The sequence below is a fragment of the Crocuta crocuta genome, unplaced genomic scaffold (assembly GCF_008692635.1).
Source record: "Crocuta crocuta isolate KB4526 unplaced genomic scaffold, BGI_CrCroc_1.0 scaffold170, whole genome shotgun sequence".
Lineage (NCBI taxonomy): Eukaryota > Metazoa > Chordata > Mammalia > Carnivora > Hyaenidae > Crocuta > Crocuta crocuta.
In genome coordinates this window covers 2,732,221-2,755,869 of record NW_027527853.1, presented here as the reverse complement: position 1 = coordinate 2,755,869, position 23,649 = coordinate 2,732,221, and the positions used below count along the sequence as shown (strand labels likewise).

Sequence of the window (23,649 nt, the reverse complement as noted above, 5' to 3'; positions counted from 1 at the left end):
AAAAGAAGTAGAATGATTCTGATTTGGACTTTTTGAAGTATTTGGGATATCTTGGTGATGATATGAATGGAGCAAGCAGTTAGAAATAAAGTCTGGGGCAAGAGATAAGGGATTAGAGAGTTATCAGTATTATGCATGGTAGCAGAAGTGTGTGTAAATCTTAATGATAAGGCATATATTTTATACACATCTTCTGTATTCCCACACTGCTGAGCTCTGTATTAACTCTTGATTGCCTCTTGCTGTTAAATGTGTTATATAAAAAAATAATATCCTTATGGTGGCTTTGTGTATAAGATAAGGCATAGTTACTTTGATTTCTAATTTAATATTCACTTGACTAAACAGTTAGAAATGTAAAACCTACTTCTCCTGAAATACAGACTTACTCTAATTTTAAACTTCTGATAAGTATTTTAGTTTTTCAACGCATTTTTAAAAGATACATATATATATTTTTTTAATGTTTTTATTTCTGAGAGAAAAAGAGGGCGAGCAGGGGAGGGTCAGAGAGAGAGGGAGACACAGAATCTGAAAGGCTCCAGGCCCTGAGCTGGCTGTTAGCACAGAGCCCGATGCGGGGCTCGAACCCACGAACCGTGAGATTATGACCTGAGCCAAAGTCAGATTCTTAACTGACTGAGCCACCCAGGCGCCCCACTTTTAAAACATTTTAATCTGTAACTATGAATTAAAATTTTTATATTTTCTCTTCAAGTATTTGTTTAACAAATACTCTTAAGTAAATCCTAAGATTTAACAAATCTCCCTAAGCATCTAAGTAAATTTTATTAATCTAATAATTTAGACTTATAAATGTGATTGTTTATAAGTTGTTTAAGTGTTCTAATACAGTGTGCACACTTAATTTCAGCCTAAAACCAAAAGTCTAAATCAGCTATTCAGTTGCATATTTTTAAAAATGTTTGTTTATTCTGAGAGAGAGCATGCATGAGATGGGGAGGGACAGAAAGAGAGGGAGGGGGAGGGGGGGGAGGGAGAGAGAGAGAGAGAGAATATCCCAAGTAGGCTCCACTCTGTCAGTGAGAGCCAACCCCAGGCTTGATGTCACAAACCATGAGATCATGACCTGAGCCAAAGTGGGATGCTTAACCAGGTGAGACACCCAGGTACCCCTGGGATGTTATTCCTAAGTCATTACTTTAAAAAATTATATTGTGTTTGTTTGCTTATATGTAAGTTTATTATTTTAAGAGAGATTTCTAAATATGTTATGTTATGTTATGTTATGTTATGTTATGTTATTTAGAGAGTGAGTACACAGGAGGGGGCAGAGAGAGAGGGAGAGAGGATCCCAAGCAGGCTCCAAGTAGAGCCCCAGGCAAGCTCCATCCATGAAATGCGATATTGTGACCTGAGCTGAAGTCAAGAGTTGGACACTTAATCAACTGAGCCACCCAGGCTCCCTAGTAGCAGTTATTTACACCTAACTATTAATTTTACTGGTATACTGCTTACCTTTTTTTGAAAAAGAGTGTAAGCATAAATAGGGGAAGAACAGAGGGAGAGACAGAGAGAATCTTAAGCAGGTGCCATGCTCCCAACTCAGAGTTCTATCTCAGGAATACAAAATCAAGAGTCAGAAGCCCAACCGACTGAACTACCCCCACCCCCCATTATTTTTTATGTAAACAGTGTTTTCTGTTTTTAGGAGGTCTTTGTTTCAAATCATTTTTTATTAGCCAAACTACTTTAAGTCACTTTTTTTTTTTATTTTTTTAAAATTTATTTCTAGGAGAGAGAGAGAGAGAACAGGGGAGGGTCAGAGAGAGAGGGAGTCACAGACTGAAACAGGCTCCAGGCTCTGAGCTGGCAGTCAGCACAGAGCCCGATGCGGGGCTCGAACCCACGAACCACGAGATCATGACCTAAGTGAAAGTCGGACGCTTAACCGACTAAGCCACCCAAGCGCCCCTAAGTCACTCTTACACCAGAGTGAATGCTGGTCTGCTTTTCAAATCAGAGCATGTTTATTTATGTTTTTTAACCCATGTCTTTGAATAATAGACTGGCTACAAAAAGTATGTGTTATGTTTTTGTTTTACACTCAGAACTTTGTAAATATACCTCCATTGGCTTTTAGCATTTACTTTTACTGATGAAATGACTGGCAGTCTAAATCCCTTTTCTCTTAAGTAAATAAAGGAAAAATTTTCCCTTAATTTGGAGGTTTTAAACTTTTATTCTTAAAATTAAGATATTTTACCAGGAAAGTACTATATCTACATGCTTTTTCCCCCCTGAGTATTCTGCTCCAGTATTTCTCAGAGCCCATAGACTCCAGACAATTTCCAACATTAGGAAGTTTTCTTCTTATTCTCCTTCTGCTTCCCTTAAAAACAATTTTTTTTTGGTTTTCATTTATGTTCTTTGCTTTTTCCTGCTAGAAGTCGTGTTTTACAGTATTGAATGTCCTGCCACCTCCTCATGAACATGAAGCCTACTTAAGATTCTCGCTCTCTCTTCCTTTTCTCCAGAACACATCTTCTCCACTTTTTTCTGAGTGGAAAATATATTTTATAAATGTTATTTAAAATAACATTCCCTGGTCTCAATAGAAATACTATTTATAATTTTTCGCCAAGTTCTAGTATTTTTTTTCATTGTTTTATTTTGAGCCATTAGTTGTAATTAGATTATTATTTCTCTCCAATGTAGCTGGTCAGGTTTTTTCATCAGTTCTTGTGCCAGGTAATTCTGAGGGTGTTAAGTGTGCCAGCAAATGGACTCCTTACAGTGCATGGGCTGAGGCCAGATGCTCAGGAAGACAGGAGGCACTTAGTGATGTAGTTGCCCAGCAGTGGGGGGTGGGAGGGAGGGGGAAAGGAGAAGGTCGAGAATAATGAGACAAGGAGCCTGGTTTTTGTTCATTACCTGTAGGAGTTCAACCACAGGTTGTATGATACACTGAGAAAGATGGAACGTCAGTAAAAACGCATTCCTTACCTTATCTTGGATAAAATATAAAAGATTATATAATCTGGTGCTTTTTAACCAGCAAGCACTTCTGAACCAATATTTCATAAAATAATACTACTCTGTTGGAGACTGAGCTTTTTTATACCAAGCACCAGGTTTTACAAGATACCCAAGGACCTTGATGTAAAAACTGCAAATTTTCTGATGTGCCCTTAGTTTCCCTTTTATTTTATTATTTTTGTTTAGTTTTCCTTTTTAGCACCTCTTTGACTTTCAAACTGCTAATCTCTATACTGATTACCTCAGAGAAAAGGTTCCCAAGACCCATGAACCATTTTTTCATTCCATCCTTAATTTTTTATTTCAAAAGTACAGACTATATTACTGAATTTTGTACCTTGGCTTTGTATTTGATATGTTCTTGTCCTGTTATTTTTCATAACCTTTTGGTTATGAATAAAGTAGTGACCATGATTAAGATTGGAGAGGGAATATGTGAAAAGTTTTAATTTGCTATCTTTTGGTTTTGAGAGCTAGATGATTAAATGGGAAGCTGCAAACCAAGCATTGTAGTTCTAGTATAAGAGGAAAAAGTGTGAGAAACAGGCAGACCTGCCTAGCCTTCCTGAAACATTAAATCTCCTTGAGATAAGATAAATGCATGAGAAGAAAAGAAAAAAATAAAGTTTAGTAGCCTATGAAAATTTTATTTTACAGAGTACTTGACTTTGCATGTGACAGAAACAAAGAAAACATAAATAATTGACATACATTTAAAAGGGGAGAATGATCAGTGAATTCTGAGGATGAGAAAACTGGAAACCCAAACTTAATGAGGGCAGTTGTCCCCATGTCTGTTCACCACTGGCTCTTTACAATCACTGCCTGCCACTGTCCCTACTAGATGGTTAGCTCTCAGTTAATGTAAATTGAATAAGCAGATATGTATTTGTTGAACAAATTGAAGAGTGCCTTGAATGAGATAATTTATTTGGGCAGAAGTGAGATGCAAAGGCTTGAGAAAATATTAGGTGGTAGAGGTGATGACTGAATACATCAGAATACTAATGTGACAAGCTGTGAGAATGGGCACAAAGTTGTGGGAAATAAGGCTGCTAATGGTAGCTTGCAGCCAAATGATAAACATCTTTGATTGCTGGACTTAAGAATTTGGAATTTGTTTTTTAAACAAAGTAGAATTTTTCTGAACAGGTGGTGGCATTGTCAAAGCAGTGTTTTAGGAGTAGTCTAAAAACAGAGTGGAAGTTGCTATGAGGAAGCCTGGAGACCAACTTTGAGACCCATAGTGAGGTTGAATAGGAATTCTTTGAACACTAGTTGTATCCAATAAAATGATGAATATTTCCTCACATGTAATATATTCCATAAATATGCTTTTTAAGCCCTAGTGATTGGACATAAGACGTAGCAGTCTTTTTCCATGTATTTATTTTTTCCAGTATTTATTTAATTTTCCATGGCATTTTGTTATTGATCTTATGGCTTTTCTGTGAGATCATGGTATAAATTTTGAATACATTTGTTCTTCCCTTATTTGCCTTCTGTTAATGTCAAGCATAGCACATGAGCCATTTCTTGTTGCTATGCAACTGCTAAATTCAATATTTAATATTAATAAAACTGAGTAGCATTAAATTCAGTTAACAGAGAGTAGCAGAATATGGCGTTACAGTGTCTAATTGATGATATTTGTAAGGTTTAATGTATTGTTGCAGATGTGAGCAAAATAGGAGTGACCTGTTTATTGTTGCTCTTTTGGTCAAAATTTGTGGTTAAATCCACCAGGGTTTTTCCTTGTTTGATTCTTTTTGGTCTTTCCCTTTCATGGCTTTTTGACATGTGATTCAGTTTTTGTTAGTGTCTCTGTGTTATTGATCAAGTTTTTATTCTATTTTCTTATTCTTTCAGATTTTGTTACTTTTTGTAATTTTAATAATTTTCACTCTCAGAGCTTATAAGCTTTTTTGGGGTATTATTTCTTGCTATATTTACATTTTTCCTTCTCAGGAATTTATACTTAGTATGCAAGTTTGGAATTTGTCACAATGTCATATAAACCCAGGTGAAAGCATATTACATGTGTTCTTTGGGACAAGAGCCAACATATAATCTCCTTTAGCTATTTGCAGTGTGTACTTGGTACTTGAAAAATATTGAAATGCTTTCATTAATATTTGTGAAATAGATCTTTAGAGTTGGAGACAGGCTGTGGGATTTATTTAAGAGGGGGGAAAAGCTAATGTTGAGAATATCTAGTTTGCAGGCCCAAGATAGATAGGATCTAGCCATTCCTTCTCATGCTCTTAACCACCATCTCCCCAACCTCTAAACCCCCAGTCCAACCCTTTCTCCTCCCTAGTTTGGGGAAGAGAGGCCATAGTGATTTAGCAGAAAATGTTTTAACAAATATTAAACAGATACACCTCTATTTGCTTGAATGGGTAGTTTGGTTTTGTTAATGTTTTTGGAATAATTTTGATGGGAAGAATTAAAGAGGGTTGGAAGACAATTGCTCCTTAATAATAAATGAAAAATCTAGAACCTAGAAAATAGTGTAGAAAAATCAACTCTTTACAATGTAGCTAACACAAACTGTAGAGATTATTCTATTGAAAACAATGGCTCAGTACCCTGGACCAAAAAATCTTTTGTGCTACATTCTTCTTTTCTTTTTTTAAATTATTAAAAAATGTTTTAAAATGTTTATTTTTAAGAGAGAGCATGAGCAGGGTAGGGGCAGAGAGCGACTGAAACACAGACTCCAGAGCTGTTAACACAGAGCCCAAGGGACTCGGGGCTCAAACTCATGAACCGCGAAATCATGACGCCGCTTAACCTACTGAGCTACCCAGGTGTCCAGTTTTAAATTATTTTTAAATTTTGCTCTTTTTTAGTTTTAGGTTTTAATTTTAAGTAATCTCTGAATTTACCATGGGGCTTGCTTGAATTTATATCCCCAAGATCAAGAGTCCCATGCTCTGCTGACTCAGACAGCCAAGCACCCCTGCATTATTATTCTCATAAGGAGATAAAATACTGTTTCTGAGGATCATCTTTTTTACCCCTTTACCTTCAAACCCTTTATGGTGATTGTATTTGTAGTAAGGAAACGCTGACTGTGTGTGAACCTCATGTATCCACCTGGCTATAGTATTTTAAATTAGTGGTTCTCTCCTTTTTGAGCTTAAAGAGTACTTTCTAACTAATTTTTTTAATTATAAACTTGTAAGTGATTATAGATTATGTGACAGAATACATAGTGCCCCAAAATACATAGTAATACTAGGAATTCAGTAATATTTTGTGTATCTTTTAAATTACAGTAACTTTTTTTTGCATTTGAGCAGTACTATGTACACTGAATGCACAAGACATATTAATTCTTTCTGAAGATTATTCTTGTAGTACATAAGGATTCATGGATTCCTTGTAACTGTTTGAACTCCCATTGAGGTCCATAGTTTGGGAGCCACCACTCTTAACCTGTTATTTTTGTAATGTTCTGTAAAGGTACAATATGATCCCTTTTTCTCTTTTCCCTCCTTATTCTCTAAATGAAGCATAGGAAACCGCAAGATGGCCAAGACTTTTTCATTGTTTTTTCATTGAATTAGCAACCATATTTGAGGTAATAAATCAGAAAAAGGTTTTTTTTTTTTTAAATAATGGTGGAAGGTAATAATATTCTAAACGTACATACAAGTATATTTGAATTTTTTCTTTCCCCTTTTTGTATGTATGATTAGTGAGTTCTGCCTTCATAAAGGAACCAGCAAGTAGTTATTGTAGGAATGTGAAAAGATTAAAAAGATCTTTTTCTTTTAAAATATTATGATCTTTTTCTTTAGTAGTAAAGGTGTTCTTAGTGAGGATTTTCCTTCTTCAAAAAACTGCTGCCTTGAGGGGTACCTGGATGGCTTCGTTAGTTGAGCATTGGACTTTGGCTGGGGTCATGATCTCCTGGTTTGTGAGTTTGAGCCCCACATTGGACTTACTGCTGTCAGTGTGGAGCCCACTCTGGATCCTGTCTCCCTCCCTCTCTGCCCCTTCCCCACTTGCGTTCTTTCAAAAAAATATTAGCTTGAAAAATCTGTCATCTCAGTTGATATTCAAAAACAATCTATTTAGATTAATCCAGAATGTTGTGGAAATTTTGGAACAATTTGACTTTCATTGGGAAAGGTGCCTTTTAAAATGGAGTTTGAGCATTTATGTAAAGAGGTATTTGGGATTTTCTAAAATGATAGGAGAACCGGTGTATTTCCATTCTTTCATTGGTTATTTCTAGTGTTGTCTGATTTGTGTTCTTGAATGTGTTGTGAATTTGTATTGAATGTTAATCATGGACAAAAATGCAAGTGTTGCTTTAAGTTTGTCATTGATACTCTTTCCTCAGCATCCCTTCTGTAATAATCTGGGGATCCTGGAGAACTGGAAGAACACACCATCGTTTTTTCAGCAGCAGATTAATATTATATTACTATAGGGAGTGTTACTGTAATCATGGATTTTTTTTTTTTCATCCTTTCAGGGTTTGAAAGTATTCTTGAAGGGCTGTTTGGACCTGCATTATTAAAAGATCTCAGTTTATTTAAAGGTATTCAAAATCATTTTTTTCTTTTTTTTTCTCTTTGGATTTCAAATTCTTCTTGTTGACATAACTGATACTTTTGTGATTTAAGCCTCAGTCTCTTTCTCCTTTTTATTCAATTCTATGTGAGTTAAAGCTGTATCCCTATAAACATCTTCTTGTGTTTAGTTGATAATGCAAATATATGTATTAATAAGATATATTAATTAGTGAGCTGTTATTAAGCATTTTAAGACAAGGGACCTGTCTAGTACTTAGGGTTTTTTGTTGTTTGTTGTTAAAATAAATAATATTTTTGAAATTCTCATTTGTTTGAAGAATTCCCTTTTGGAACTTAATTTGGTATTCCAACTATTTTTGCAGACTGTGAACCTGAAAGCATTTCTGATTGGACTTTTGATGAAAATTGTCTATTCTGTTGCTTGAGAAGAGATAAAGTAAAGGTAACGAAAAAAACTTGTGTAACTTATCTAGTATGGTATTTTATAGTTTTTATTTTTTCAAAATTTGATTACTTTGTTGGAGGATTTGTAGGAAAAGGAAGGCGTGATTTCATATTTATTTATAAAAGATTTGATAGTAACTGAGTTTTGCAATTTAGACTGTTTCTAGTCTGTTGATTAACCTTTTGAGAAATCTATATTGCAACATGCATTGCTTTATTTATATAGTTCACTAGCAGAATAATTAACTAGATCTCAAACTGTTGAGTATTTTAAATATGAAATGTATGGTAATTCAAGCATTGAGAGTTATTTGTACAAAAACAACAGTGGCATGGATCTGGATCAAGTAGTTACTAATTCATGTAGATTTATGATAAACTATGGTTTATGCTTTAGTATAGATGTTTCTTCATAATATTGGAGCATGAATGCTGTTTATATTCAGTTGTAGAAATTGGCTGTATTCTGTTTTTATTGCTTTGTATTAAACATAAATGGAGTTTTGGTTTAGAAACATCTTTTCAGATGTTGGAAGCATTTATTAATAATGGTATCCTATCTTATGTTTCTTTTCATGGTAATTTTATTCTCTGTTTTAAAGCTGTGGAAGCATTTTGAATTCTTTCCTCCCCACTGTACACTTCTAACTAGATCATTGACCGGGTTCTGGAAGTTCTTCCTTCATACGGAATTTCATTCTTTTTTTTCACAGTCATTACCATAGTTCAGACCATTAGCATTATTTCTAAAGTATTGAAATAACATGATTGGTCTCTTTCAGTTTTCTTCAGTCTTTTAAACACTGCTACACATTTACTCTCCTTCTCCCTAACCTTCATCTCTCAAATAGTGTGGAAACAACGTTTCCAGCGACTTTCTCATTGTATTCTGGATTCATTAGCCTAATGTTCTGTGCCTCAGTACTCTCCACAGTTCAGTTCACTTCTTTTTCTAATGCTGCCCCCCAGTTGTCTTTTATGATTTTCTTTCAGCTGAACTGGTCCAATCATTTGTATTAAACAACATGCTTTTACTATTTGGACTACATCACTGCATACCCATTGTTCTCTATAGCTTGAAATTCCCCTGCCCTTACTCTTACCTTACGCTTCTATCCTCCTGTCACTGGTATACCTCTGCTCTTATAACTGTGCTGTTTCAACCCTTCACACAGCTATAGTAAATGTTATCCATAGCAGTTATTTATCCATTAATATTCTGCCTTATTTTGTTCCTGTTTTTCTATGTTTGCATGTTGTGCTCTTGACTGCATTGTCAACCTCTCAATGCTGTGAACCATGTTGTATACTTCTTTATTACCTTTGCGTGTAACGTATTACTGTACCATTATTTATCATTGTTGGCAAGTTGCTTTAAAATCTGAAAGCCAATTTTAAGAGCTTTTTAATGTTCTTTTCTTGTTTACTACACAAAAACGTTGTTCCTGGGACTATCCAGGACTGTTTCCGTTGAATGAATGAGGAGAGTGTTTTGAAATTTAATGTGGTTTGAGAAAGACCAGAAAATTAAGCAACTACCATTGAAGTTGGAAATTGGTCATTTTGAATTGTGTGTATATGCACACATGTACATGCATGTTGTGACTGTTGAGCAAGTCATTTAGTAAGCATTTTGATGGAATAGAAGGAGCAACTGTTAATTACATTTTTAAGGGTAGGATTGGGAGGAAAGCCCTTCTGTAGTCAGTAATCGAGTACAGTATATTCTTGTAATAAGATTGAGTTTTCCATTGCTATTATGAGGGTAAAATATTGAATGAATATTTTTAGAAGACAGAATTAGCAAGACGTGGAACTATGTAGCTTTTAAAACAGCTCTTACTGTTTTAGTTCCTCAATTTCTAATTGCTTTTCTAATTAGAAAGAATATTGCCATTTGACAACTTAGCTAGTTCTGGGAAAGCTGGTATTCTGTATTAGAAACTTCACTACTTATCTTTGGCATTTAATTTTTTCAGAGATAGGCATAACAACTACAGTGGAAAAGAGGAAAAGAGAGAGCTTAGAAAATGTAAATGGTCAAGTATAGCTCTCTAATTGTTTTAGATTTAAAGTGATTGAACTGAGACTCTTTGCGGGCACTTGGAGCATCTCATATGAGAAGAACTAGAATGTGGAGATAAATATATTTACTGGTTTGAAGTTTGCACTTTTTAAGGCTGGCTTTAAGATTTCAAAGAGAAGGAAATATCTGGAGACTATGTTAAGAGCCAATGGGTGGCAGCATAGAGCATGATAATGGAATCTTGAGTTTGCAGTTGGCATGATGAGATCTCAAAACGATATTTGGAAAAGCTGTTAGAACTATTGGTCTGATAGTTGGGAAAGAAATGATGCTTATGCATGTTTTTTCATTTTGCATTTTCAGCGGATACTGAAGCTGTTAAAATGGTTAAAGTAAATAAATTATTTTTTTTTTTAAAAACATAGGTAAGAAATACAAAGTAGGTTCTTTGAAAAATAGAACAGGAATTCACTTAGAGATTAGCAAAACAATTGTTGATCTACCCTTCAATATCCTATAGTGGTTAGAAAATATCATTTTTAAGAGATAGGAAAATAACATTTTTTGAACATCTTTTGTGTGTACTGTGTGCCATTTACTTATATTTATTCCCATTTATATCCTCATGGGAATCCTATAAAGTTGGTTAAGGGCATCCCAGTTTTATAAATAAAGAAATTAGAAGGGTCACAGAGACTTAAGTTACAGGCAAAGTCACATGGCTGGAATTTGATCCCATGTGTTTTTAATTATATGCATTTTGATAACTAGGAAAAGGAGCATGGAAAGTGGAGAGCAGGAATTAAAGTAGAACTTGGAGTTACTCAGTTTGAAAGATAGGAAAGAGAGTAAGCGTGTAGGTGATCATGAGTGTATTTGAAAGAGCCAATCTCAGCTATGCCTAGGAATCCTTTAGTGAGTGCCTGCCTCTCTGGCTGGCTGGCTGGCTTCTTTCTTTTCTGTTTGTTGGCCATATAATGGACACACTGTAAAATATTTACTAGTGAGGAATTAAAAAGTCCTAGGAGGCTTAATAAATTTGGAAAATTATATTAATAGCTAACTTTTCAGGCTTACATGTGACAAGCATATGCACACAGTTATCTGTGTTTATATACTCATGAGGCTTTTCTACTTTCAAAAAAATAATTTTTAGACAAAAAACAATAAAAAGAGCCACTGTTATACCCTTTACCCAGACTCTCCATATGTTAACATTTTTCAATACAGGGATAAAAATCAGGCCATGAACATTGATACAGTATTATTTAATACATACACCTTTCACAGCTCACGAGTGATCCCAGTAATATTATTTTTCTCATTCAGGATCCAATCTAGGATCATATTTTGTATTTAGTTGTCATGTATTCTTAGTCTACTTTGGTCTGGAATAGTGGTTTTTGCTTTGCCTTTTATAAGTTTTGAAGAATACTGATAAATTGGTTTGTAGACCATTCCCTCAATTTAGGCATATCTGATGATTCCTCATTATTGAATTTAGGTTATGTATTTTTGGCAAGAATTCCACAGAATGATGTTGTGTCGTCCTTAGTATCAGGAAGCACATGGTGATGTTTTATTTGATCAGTTAAAGGAGATGTCTGCCGGTTTTCTCTATTGTAAGGTTTTCTGTTTTTTGTACTTAATAGATATCTTGTGGAGAGGTACTTAGAGAATTTGTAGATATCTTTTTCTCATCATACTAGTTTCTCATCATACACTAATTTTAGCATCCGTAGATGAAAGTTGCTTGAAAAATTACTACCTAGTGTTTGCCAAATAATGATTTTCTATTTCTGTTATTTCTTCTGCTTCTAGTAGTTGGAATTCTGCTCTAAGGAAGAGTTTTCCCTTCTCCTCTATTTATGTATTTATTTGTTTACCTATCAATATGGAATCATGGATTCTTATTCTATGGATTATAATTCATTACAATTATTCTTTAATTTTATAGTGCAAATTGTTCTAAATTTGGACATTAAGAGCTCTTTGAAGTTGGCTCCTCATCTTTTTTTGACTTTTTTTTTTTTTTAAATAGCACTTTTTTTCTTTTAAGCACCAAGAAGTGTTCCAGACTTATCTCTGCTTTCTCTGTCTCGGCTCTGGATTTTTCCAAGGAACCTTAGTTTCTTTTATTTGGAGCATAGTATAAGAAAGAAAGCAAGGTCTGGGAACTAAGTGTCTTTATCAGAACTAGAGTGTCATTACTTCTAGGTTTTCTCAGTTTTCTGAGCTAGGAATTATTATGTTTACTTAAATATATATACATATAAATTTGCATTTCTTTATTAAAAATCATTTTGTGAGGCTTTTATTATTTTGTGTTGATAGTATGAAGAGCTGATTCAGTAGTAGTGAGAAGGTGTTGGAGAGATAGGAAGAATAGAAAATTGCTTTCAGTATTTATTGTCCCTAAAAATGGGCTAATTCTAAGTAATAAATTTATGGTATGGCTATGCTTGTATTTGGGAGATAGAGTAGAGATAGCTATTGTAGAGTAAGAAGCATGGATATTTTACTAACTAGGGTTGATGGGAGATAGGATGATATACCAAAGTATAAAATATTTGGTTTTTTTTTTAGGTTTGTTGTAAGACTGTTAGTAAGTTTAGTATTTGACTAGCATTTTAGGAAGGTGTTTTAAGAAGATGAGACTTGAAGAATACATAGGCATGTATGAGAGGGATGTGTTCTAGGTGGAGCCAGAGCACTTATTTTTGGATATAATCAGAAGGTTGGAGACAAATCATATGGATATCCTTCACTGCCCGGCTAGCTGAAGAATTATGTAATGAGATTCTTTTCATATTTATTATTAGTCTATCATGTTGCATTCAGTATAATTTGTTGTTTCACAGATATACATTAATTAAACATTTAGATATAGTCTTTTAACATTTTACTTTTTATTACTACTTTAGCACTTTGAAAGTTTATAGTAAGAGCAGACAGTGATCCTAGTTGTTATTTTCTTGTCGTATTCCAAAACATGTATTTATGTCTAGTGTATTAGCTTGGGTGTATTCAGTGCTACCTGAGTACCACAAATCAGTAAGTATTTACAGTACCTAATGTATAAAAGGATCTCTGGAAAAAAGTATATTAATATAGTGCATATCTATTAGGGGTGAGAAAGAAGAAACAAATATGAAAAGTTTAAAGGTTATTTATTTATGAGACTTAAATAGATGCAGGGCAGAATTAAGTGGATGCCACAAGTTAGTACATGATTAATTAATTGCTCCATTAACTGTACAGATCTAGATTGTGAGACTTAACCTTGTTGTACTTTCAGAGTCCTTTTATATAGATTATTTTCAACGATTAGGGAAAACCACTTGACACAGTGAAATCAGTCCTCAATCCAGGATCCCATTAAATATGGAAGTGGGTTATTTTGAACTGCCAATCTGTGGATTTTTCCCTAGAACAAACAGGCCTCAATAAACTATTAATTGATGGTTAACCCAGTTGTGTTAAATTTTATGTGATCCGAGTTAACAGATTCATCATTTGGCACATTTATTAAATGTCTAGATCTGTGGTGGGCCAGAGAGTCTACCAAAGAAGTAAAAGACTGATCCCTGGCTGTTGGTGAGACCATGGGTGGCTAAAGCAATTAAAGGAGATTTAAATTAGGGAGAGTTAAATCATCCATTGGACATGCCCAGAACCAAAGCTCTGATGTAGGTAGGAGATATTAGGAGTAAACCCCCATCCTTCATTTTCGTATATAATGTTCAAAAAGATAGTGGATAGTACAAGAAAATGTAAGTACTGTAGTACTTGAGAGATGAAGTAAATGCACTGGAGTTGCTTAATTAATTAAGGAGATAGAACTCATCCTGAACCTTAAAAGGCTCTGTGTTTTAGATTGATTGGTTTTGTAGTCATTTTTAGGTTGTAATGCAGACTAATTTATAGTGAGAAAATTATAGAAGGCTTTTCTAGTGCAGAAAATTAGCCTGAATTAGGGTTGTAGCTGTGAAGATGCATAAGGAAGGAATGTGTATAAGGAATCTGGAATAAAGAAGTGTTAAAACTTAGTGATTACGTGAGCATATAAATAAGGGAGAAGGAAATAATACTGCTGTTAGGCTTTCCAAGCCAGGATAACTTAGCGTGGTGAATTAATAGAAGTTGAGAATTGAGAAGAGGAAAGGTGTGGTGGCCAGTATTTATGGTGAGGATAATGAGGTTATTAGCTGAAAGCATTTCGTGGTAAAAGTGAGCATTTAATTGGAAGTGTCCAATAAAGCTGTGGAAATGGAGTTGAAATAAGAGGTCTTAGCTGAATACATATTAGTGGGATTTCTGAATACATATGGTGATTGGAATATGCGTAGATGAATCTTTGGTGAGGGATAAAACTTTGGTATTTGGTATTGTGTACATTAATGTAACATTTATTGTCCTAATCACTTTCAAGTGTATAGTTAAGTAGTGTTAAGTACATTCACAATATTTTGCAACCAATCTCCAGAACTCTTCAACTTACACAGTTGTAGCTATATCCATTAAGTAGCTCCCCATTTCCCTTCTCCCAGCCCCTGGCAATCACTGTTCTACTTTTTGTGCCTGTGAGTTTGACTATTGTTGCTACCTCGTATAAGTGGAATCATGCAGTATTTGTCTTTCTGTGACTGGCTTATTTATTTTACTTAGTATAGTGTCTTAAGGCTTTGCTATGTTGAAGCATATGTCAAAGTTTTCTTTTCTTTTCTTTTTTTTTAAAGGTGGAATGATATTTCGTTGTATGTATGTACCACATTATGTTTATCTAGTCATCCAACAACAGACATTTGGGTTTGTTCACTGACAGTAGACATTTGGGTTGCTTTCACCTTTTGTAAATAATGCTCCTGTGAACATTGGCATTCAAATACTTATTCAAGATGATGCTTTCAGTTCTTTTGGGTGTATACCCAGAAATGGAATTGCTGGGTCATGTGGTAGTTCTATTTTTAATTTTTTGAGGGACCACCAAACTCTTTTCATATCGGTTGCATTATTTTACATTCTTACCAACAGTGCATAAAAATTCTAATTTACCCACCATTCTAACCAACATTTGTTATTTTCTGTTTTTTACTTTTTATAGTAGCTATTCTAATCGGTGTGAAGTGGTATCTCATTGTAGTTTTGATTTGCATTCCCTTATGATTAGTGATGTTCATGTGCTTGTTGGCCATTTGTACATGTTCTTTGGAGAAATGTCTATCAAGTCTTTTGCCCATTTCTAAATTGAATTGGGTTTTTTGTTGTTGAGTTGTAGGAGTTCTTTTGAAATATTAAGCCCTTATCAGATAATGATTTGCAAATATTTTGTCCAGTTTTGTAGGTCATCTTTTTACTCTCTCGACTGTGTCCTTTTCATGGAAGCTTTTTTTTTCCTTCAATTTTTTAAAAGTTGATTTTGAGATAGAGTGTAAACAGGGGAGGGAGAGAGAAGCAGGCTCCACACTAACAGTGTGTAGCTTGAAATCATGGAACCATGAGGTCATGACCTGAACTGAGATCAAGAGCGGATGTTTAGCTGACTGAACCACCCCAGGTGTCCCGATACATGAAAGCTTTTAAAATTTTGATGTCCAGTTTATCTATTTTTACCTTTGTTGCCTGTTCTTTGGGTGTCATATTTTAAAAGATCATTACCAAATCCAGAATTACAAAGCTTATCCTGCTATATTTCTTCTAAGGGTTTTATAGTTTTAACTCTTTGATCCATTTTGAGTTGATTTCTGTGTGTGGTATAAGGTATGGATCCAGCTTCATGCATGTGGACATTCATTTTACCCAATACCATTTGTTGAACAGAGTGTCTTTTCTCCCAGTAAGTGGTCTTGACACTCTTGTCAAAAACCATTTGATCATAGTGGGGCACCTGGGTGGCTCAGTCACTTTAAGCATCTGACTCTTGATTTTGGCTCAGGTCATGGTCTCCTGGTTTGTGGGATTGAGCCCCATGTTGGGCTCTCCGCTGACAGACTACAGCCTGCTTGGAATTCTGTCTGTCCCTCTCCTGCTGACACTGTATCTCTCTCAAAATAAAGTTAAAACAATCATTTGATTATATATATGAGGGTTTATTTCTTGGCTCTTTCTCCTGTTCCATTATTCTATGTGTTTGTCTTTATGCCAGTACCTGTTTTGGTTACTGTAGCTTTGTAATGTATTTTGAAATTAGGAAGTGTTATATCTCCAACTTTATTCTTTTTCAAGATTATTTTTGACTCTTTGGGGTCCTTTGAGTTCCGTATGAATTTTAGGATGGATTTTTGCAGAAAATGCCACTGGGATTTTGATAAGGGTTATGTTTTAAATGTGTAGATAGTTTGGGTAGTATTGACATCTTAACAATATCATCTTTGCCTTATTTTCTTTCTTTCAACAAATTTTGTCAGTTCCTTATTTCTAAAGTTAAAATCAACAGCTATGTATTTCACTTTTATGTTATGTCAAAAACACCAGGTACTGTGGTTGAAATAAAGGTACTGTGAATGATTAAAAGGAAGTTTTAGCCACAGATGTTCTTTTCAAGAAATTTATAGTCTAGGGGAGGAGGTAAGAAAAACACACACATAAGTGTAACACAGGTTATAAAACTAGTACTGTCAGAGTAGTATAGATAGTGCTATAAAAATTAAGAAAAAAGGCAAGGTTACCCTTAGCTAGGCTTTTATAATAACGTTGCCTCAAATATTATCCTTCTGCTTATAATGGTCTTGGGCATCTGGAGACATCCACAGTCATTATGGAGAATAGATTGAAATTCACGAAGTTTTCTGATTGAGATTGGGTTGTGAATAAGAATGGGGATAGTATAAACTTAATTTCTAGCCAGTGGAATGATATAGGAAATACATGCTATTGACTGTGGAGGTGACTTGCATTTGTCTTTTAATATTTTTCATAACTGTACATGTATAAGGGAGAAAAAGCTGTAACTGCAAATGCTGATTATAGATGCACGTGAGTTAAGTATAGTGGTAATAGTCATTTGCCACTTAACATTTTAGGCTTAATTTACACAAGTAATAACAATTAAATGTACTTATGAAAACAGTTATTCGCGGTGTGTGTGTTGTATATTTTGAATACATATTTAACTCCTGGTATATATTCAAGCTTCAAACTTTGTTCTTTAGTTTGATGGTTTGCTTAACAAAATTGACATATGGTAAAAATTGCATTAAGCACAACAATTTTTTATTTTATTAATGTAAAAAGCAATCATTTACATGAAGTAAGCTTTCTTTTTAGATAACTGACCTTAAAGAGTGTGGGCATTTAAAATGGTGGAGCCATTTTCCTTAAGACTTGCTGGCATTTAAAATAATAAGATGTAGGAGAATGGCATTTAAATCAATGAGTTGCATCTTGTCAGCTCTTTTTAGTTCATTGCTTGAAATGTCAGTAAGCCATGGGTAGCAGACATGGATGTAGATACAGGCCCATGATCTACTGGGGTAATTATTACAAAACTTGCATGCGTGCACATGCTTCTAATTCCTAGATTTTCTATACTATATCATATATTTTTTTAATTAACTTAAATCTGGAGAACAAATGTACATAGGGAAGAATGGTCATGAATTTAGATAGGGATGGCCCTAAAATGTTACCCCCTCAGTTTTATATCACACCTCTGAAATCTAGGCCAACTTAACCTTTCCCCAGTGAAATTTGTCATTATTTCTTCCATTTCCTTTTCTGAAGTGTTCTCTCTCATAAAGAAAATCAGCAACTATATAAGTGTCCTTCCTTTTCTTACTCTCTAAAACAGCAAAACTCATAAGGTGACAAATATTAAAGTTACAAAAGAAACTTTAAGAAATGTTAATCTTTATAGTTTGTTTAAAATTTAATTTTATTAACTATTGCCGTAAGAACAAACTCCATGCTGACATGCTTTTGTTGCTTTATTCAGTAATATTCTTGCTGTTTCAGGGACCAGTGGAACTACTTTTGTTACGGTTCTTGGAGAAATTTAATAATTCTGTCAGGAGTCAGCAACCTATGCCCTGTCTCCAAATCCACCCACAGCCTGTTTCTGTAATGCCTACAGGCGAAAGAGTTAGGGGTGGCGGGGGAGGCACAAAGACCGTATATATCCTTCAGAATCAAAAGTATTGACTCTCTGGCCATTGGTAGAAAATGTCTTACTCTCTTTTGAGTATCTTCATCAGTTCGTTGAGTTATTAAGAGAAGCCTGAAAGTTGTTGATTTCCCTGTCTTGTTACTCTCTTTGCTTTTCTTCTGTGTATCAGAGCAACTCCTAACACAAGTAAATACCATTTAATGGCAAGACAGGTGGGGTTATGAAGGAGAAGAGGAGAGAGAGAGAGACAAGGGAGATCTGGCTTGTTTGTGGGAGACAAATACGGTTTAAAATTTGTCCGCCCTACCTTTTTACTTTGAAATAATTTCACATTTATAGAAAAGTTATAAGTGGTATAAAACTTGTATATGCCCTTCACCTAGATTCACCAGTTGTTAATGTTTCGCCACATTTGCCTTACTATTCATTCTCATTCTTTATCTCTCACAGATATTACATGTAACATACACAGGTTTTCCTGAATTATATCAGAATAAGTTACAGACATCATACCCCTCATATATCTCTATTCCTAAATATTTCCTTCTATATTTCCCTATTTCTTAAGAATAAGGGCATTCAGTTACTAAACTGCACATTACACTTAACCAAAAATCAGGAAAGTTAACTTAAATGGAATATTTAATCTGTGAATTTCATTCAGAGTTTACCAGTGACTTTTTTTTAAAAGTCCCAGTGACTTTTTTTTAAACCCCCTTCTTTAGTTCAAAATTCAATTTAGTATCACACATCAAATTTGATTTTCTACTCTTTAGTCTCCTTTAATCTAGAATGGTTCTTCAGACTTTTATTTATTTTTAATGACACTGACGTTTTGGAAGAGTACAGGTCGTTTGTTTTGTAGAATGTTTTTCAGTTTAGGATTTGTGATGTTTCTTCATGATTAAATCCAGGTCATGATCTTTTAGCAAGAATAGTAAATAAGTCCTGTTCTATCCTTACAATAGAAGGATCACATCATGAAGCCCGTGGTGTTAGTTTAGTAGGTGATGTTTATTTTGATCACTTGGCAAGGTTGATGTTTACTAGGTTTCTCCATGGAAATGGTATATACTTTTTTTCCTCTTGTAATTAATTAATTTTTGAAGAGATACTTTGAGACTAGGTAGATATTTCTTCATTACTAAACTTTCATCCACTTTAATTTTGGTGTTGATGGTAATTTCCTGCTAGAATCAGTTATTTTCTGATGGCTTGAAATGGTGATTTTTCTAATTGTTATTCCTCTACATTTTTCATTTGGTTTAATACTGTGAAGAAGAGCTTTCCTATTCCATCAGTTTGAAATTAAGATTCTTACTCTGTTCAAATATGTTATTCAGTATCCCAGATTCGGTTAATGGGAGCCCTTTCAAGCCACCCACTAAACACTTTTTACATGTCCCCATCATTATTTGAGGACTTTAATACTTTCTCGTACAACAGGGTATTCTGGGTTCACCATGTTTTTTCCCTGCTGCAATACTGGATTCCATTTTCCTAAGGGGATCTGGTTCCTTTGGTGATTCACTTGTCCCCTTTTTTGGCTAGCCTGAATACAACTTGATTAATAAAGACCAGGTTTTGCACAATAATCAACCTCCTTATCTTGATTTGTATCAAAGGATACAGCAAAAACAGTGAAATGCTAACAATTCATGGTGACTGTCAGTATATCTATTCAGAATACTATGCAAAAAGTAGATAGCAAGTGAAAGATACTGTTTTATAACCTAAAAAGTATGCTTTCTTGAGAGAAGAACATTCATATGAGGTTTTGAAAATAAGTGTCACATTTCTTTGTGACTCTGAAAATGTAAATAAGAATCATTTGATTTCAAGTGGTTAGTTCAACAAGAGCCGAAATTCAGTGATATGTTCAGTATCGAATATCTTAAATACCCTGAACCTATTTTTAATGATTTTTTTTAATGAGGCAATATTTGTTTACAATAAAATTCACCATTTAAGAGTTCAGATTACGGGTGCCTGCATGGCTCAGTTAAATAAGTGTCCAACTTCGGCTCAGGTCATCATCTCACGGTCCGTGGGTTCAAGCCCCACATCGGGTTCTGTGCTGACAGCTCAGAGCCTGGAGCCTGCTTCAGATTCTGTGTCTCCCTCTGTCTCTGCCCCTCCCCCACTTGTGCTCTGACTCTCTGTCTCAAAAATAAACTATATAAAAAAAATTTTTTTTTAAAAGAGTTCAGATTAAAAGATTTTGGCAAATGTACATAGTTGTGTAACTACCAGCACAGTCAAGGTTCAGGATAGTTCCTCTCACCCTACCTAAAAAGCATTCTCATGTCCCCTTGCAGTCCCTTTCCTGGACCCCCAGATTGAGGCAATCACTGTAGATTTTACCTTTTCTGGAGTTTTATATAATAGGAGACATACAGTATGTAGTCTTTCATATTTGACTTCTTTCACTTAACATAATTTTTTGGTATTCTTATTTTTGTGTATACTCTTGGTCCTTTTCATTGCTGAGTAGGTCTCCATATCAGTTTGCTTTTTTATGGACTTTTGTTTCCAGATGTTGGCTAATATATTAGACTTCTATATAAGTCTTTGGGCATATATTTTCTTCCTTTCTTAATTTTTAAAAAATTTTTTAAACATTTATTTGTTTTTTGAGGGACAGCATGAGTCAAGGAGGGGCAGAGAGAGAGAGAGAGAGTTACAGATTCCAAAGCAGGGAGAGAGAGAGAGAGAGAGAGAGAGGGAGTTACAGATTCCAAAGCAGAGAGAGAGAGAGAGGGAGTTACAGATTCCAAAGCAGGCTCCAGGCTCTGAGCTGTCAGCACAGAGCCTGACACAGGGCTCTAACTCACGAACCATGAGGTCATGACCTGAGCCAAAATCAGATACTTAACCAACTGAGCCACCCAGGCGCCCCCTTTTGTCCATTTTTAAAACTTACTGAATGGTAATAGTTCTTTATACATTCTGTATAAAACCTTTTATCAACTTTTTCTTTTAAAATTCATGTTTTTTATGTTCTGTTCAAGAATTCCTTACTTAATCCAGTGTCACACACACACAAAACTCTCACGCTTTCTTTTAGAAGCTTGCTAGTGTTGACTCTTCTATTTTGATACCTGATCTGTTCCTAGTTAATTTTTCTACATGGTGTGATTTAAGTGTTGAGGTTTATTATAATGCATGAAATAATCCAGTTCTAACACCATTTATTGAGAGGACTTTGTTAAAGCTCTATTGAGTTCATAGGCATTTTTGTTGCATCAGTTGACAGTATGCCTGTGGGTGTATTTCTGGATTCTTATTTACCATTGAACTAAATGTCTGTCTTTACACCAGTGCCACAGTGTCTTGATCACTGTATCTTTATGTCTGAAAATCAAGTAGTACTAGTTCTCCAACTTTGTTTTTCTTTTTCAGACTTGTTCTGCTAATCTAGGTCCTTGACCTTCTATATAAATTTTAAAAGCGATGTATTGATTTTTCAAAAAGCCTTTAGGCATTTTGATTAGGATTGCGTTGAATCTGTAGATCAGTTAACTTAGTACCTACATATTAGCAACACTGAGTCTTCCAGTTTATGATCATGGTTCCCTCAGAAGTGTTTTATAGTATCGTTTCTCTTCAGCCTGTGAAATTCCTTCAACATTTCTAGAAGTACAGAGAAATAGCAACTCTTAAGTTGTAGTGAAAACTATAAACTTCTTATTTGAAAGCATCTTTTGAATATTTGTTTTATTGCCATTCCCAAAAAGGTAGCAAAGAATGGTAAAATGAGTTTGTTGTATGGATTATGAAGGTAGGGGTAACCAAAAGCTTAATAAAGAACTTGAAGTCTTTTTCTATTGAAGTTCCCAGCCTATTCAGTATTAAGTCTCCTTTCCTGCTTTAGGTGATGGATCATCAGACCACACAGTTGTGGTGGCTTCTGCAGCCTTCTTTTCCTGTACTGCTCCTTCTCACATTCACTGTTCTCTTAGAAGAAATTACTGTAAAAGGATATTGGGAAATTGACGCAAATTTGTCAAGCTACCAGAGAGCCTAGCAATTGAAGATACATGACCTACACTATCCTTTTTATATGGAAAATAAAAATGTATAATAAATATGTAGGAACTACAGAGTAAACAACAGAATTTTAATTGAACTCCATTACAGCCCACTTGGGTAAATGTAAAGCAGCTCCTAAAAGAAAAGACAGAATATTTTTTAAGGGCGTTAGTACTTCCTGAAATACTTTCTAAGTATAATGCTATTCAGATCTAAACCACTTTGTCAAAACAAAACAAAAAAAATCACCTTGTCTTCTTTGGGGAGCCTGGTGTTGGTGGCAAAAAGAATTGACTAAGTTATTTTAAATAGAATCTGAAAGACTAAAGCTAGAATGGCCAGGACATTTTGGAAAATATAACAAGTAGGGATTTGCCTTCCCAAATACTAAGATTTATTATAAATCCATAATAATTTTAAAGTATGATACTGATGATCTTTTCAGTTCTTAATTAAGAAGAGAACTTTTTTATTTATTTTTTATTTTTTTATTTTTGAGAACTTTTTTTTAATGTTTATTTTGAGAGAGGGGAGGAGAGGGAAAGAGAGACTCTCAGGCAGGCTCCATGCCCAATGTGGAGCCCCATGTGGGGCTCTGTCCCATGACCCAGGGGTTGTGACCTGAGCTGAAATCAAGAGTCAGATGCTCAACTGAGTCACCCAGGTGCCCCAAGAAGAGAGCCTTTTACAAAACGTGTATTTTTGAGAGAGAGAGAGAGCGAGCGAGCACACATGTATACGCAAGCACGAGTGGGGGAGGGGCAGAGAGAATTTCAAGCAAGCCCTGCAGTCAGGCTCAGTCTCATGGATTGTGAGATCATGACCTGAACAGAAATCAAGAGTCGATCACTTAACAGACTGAGCCACCCAGGCACCCCATGAAGAGAACTTTTAAAAAACATGACTGCTTCCTACCTGAGAGCTACAGAATCAAATGCTTTGGCAATACGTTCTAAATATATGTGCTTTTAAGAAACTCACAGTAGGAGAAAAAGAAGAAGAAACCCATAGTGGATTTGATATGATAGAGTCACCAATGGCTATGAACAAGCCAGTATAGGAGGACCAATTCTTGAATTCTGAAGAAAGAAGCAAATTCCTAGGACATCTAAATTCAGTGCATAGCTCCAACTTTATTCCTCTTCTGTTTGGGGCCAACAATTTGTTCTTTAATAAATAGGGATAATTACTGTAAAGAAGTACAGTGGTTTTTTACTTATAGAAGAGTAGGTCATAATCATCTTTTTTTCCTTTTTTGGGGGGGCATACCATACATAGGGACTTCTTTTAAATTTCAGATGTGGCAAGGAGGCGGGTGACATGAATTTGTTCTTTCTGGATGTCCTAGCTATTGAGTTAATAGCTTTATTAGCTCTGTGTCATATGAATGTTTTTGTTCTTGGTTCATTTAATTTTGGCATATAGTATGTATAGTAAGTGAGGATGACCTGTATTTTGTTTATACATCATTGCTATAAATTTTTAACTTG

General features: G+C 34.8%; 1 protein-coding gene across 5 annotated transcripts in view; it reads left to right on the top strand.

The window, feature by feature from the left end:
* Positions 1 to 23,649, top strand: part of LCOR (ligand dependent nuclear receptor corepressor) — a 131,006-nt gene that overhangs the window by 58,421 nt on the left and 48,936 nt on the right. For all 5 annotated transcript variants that reach the window (XM_077779273.1, XM_077779254.1, XM_077779263.1 and 2 more), the window contains exons 3-4: positions 7,493 to 7,558; positions 7,916 to 7,995. The gene's annotated coding sequence lies outside the window, so the exon portion shown is untranslated. The remainder of the gene's footprint in view (positions 1 to 7,492; positions 7,559 to 7,915; positions 7,996 to 23,649) is intronic.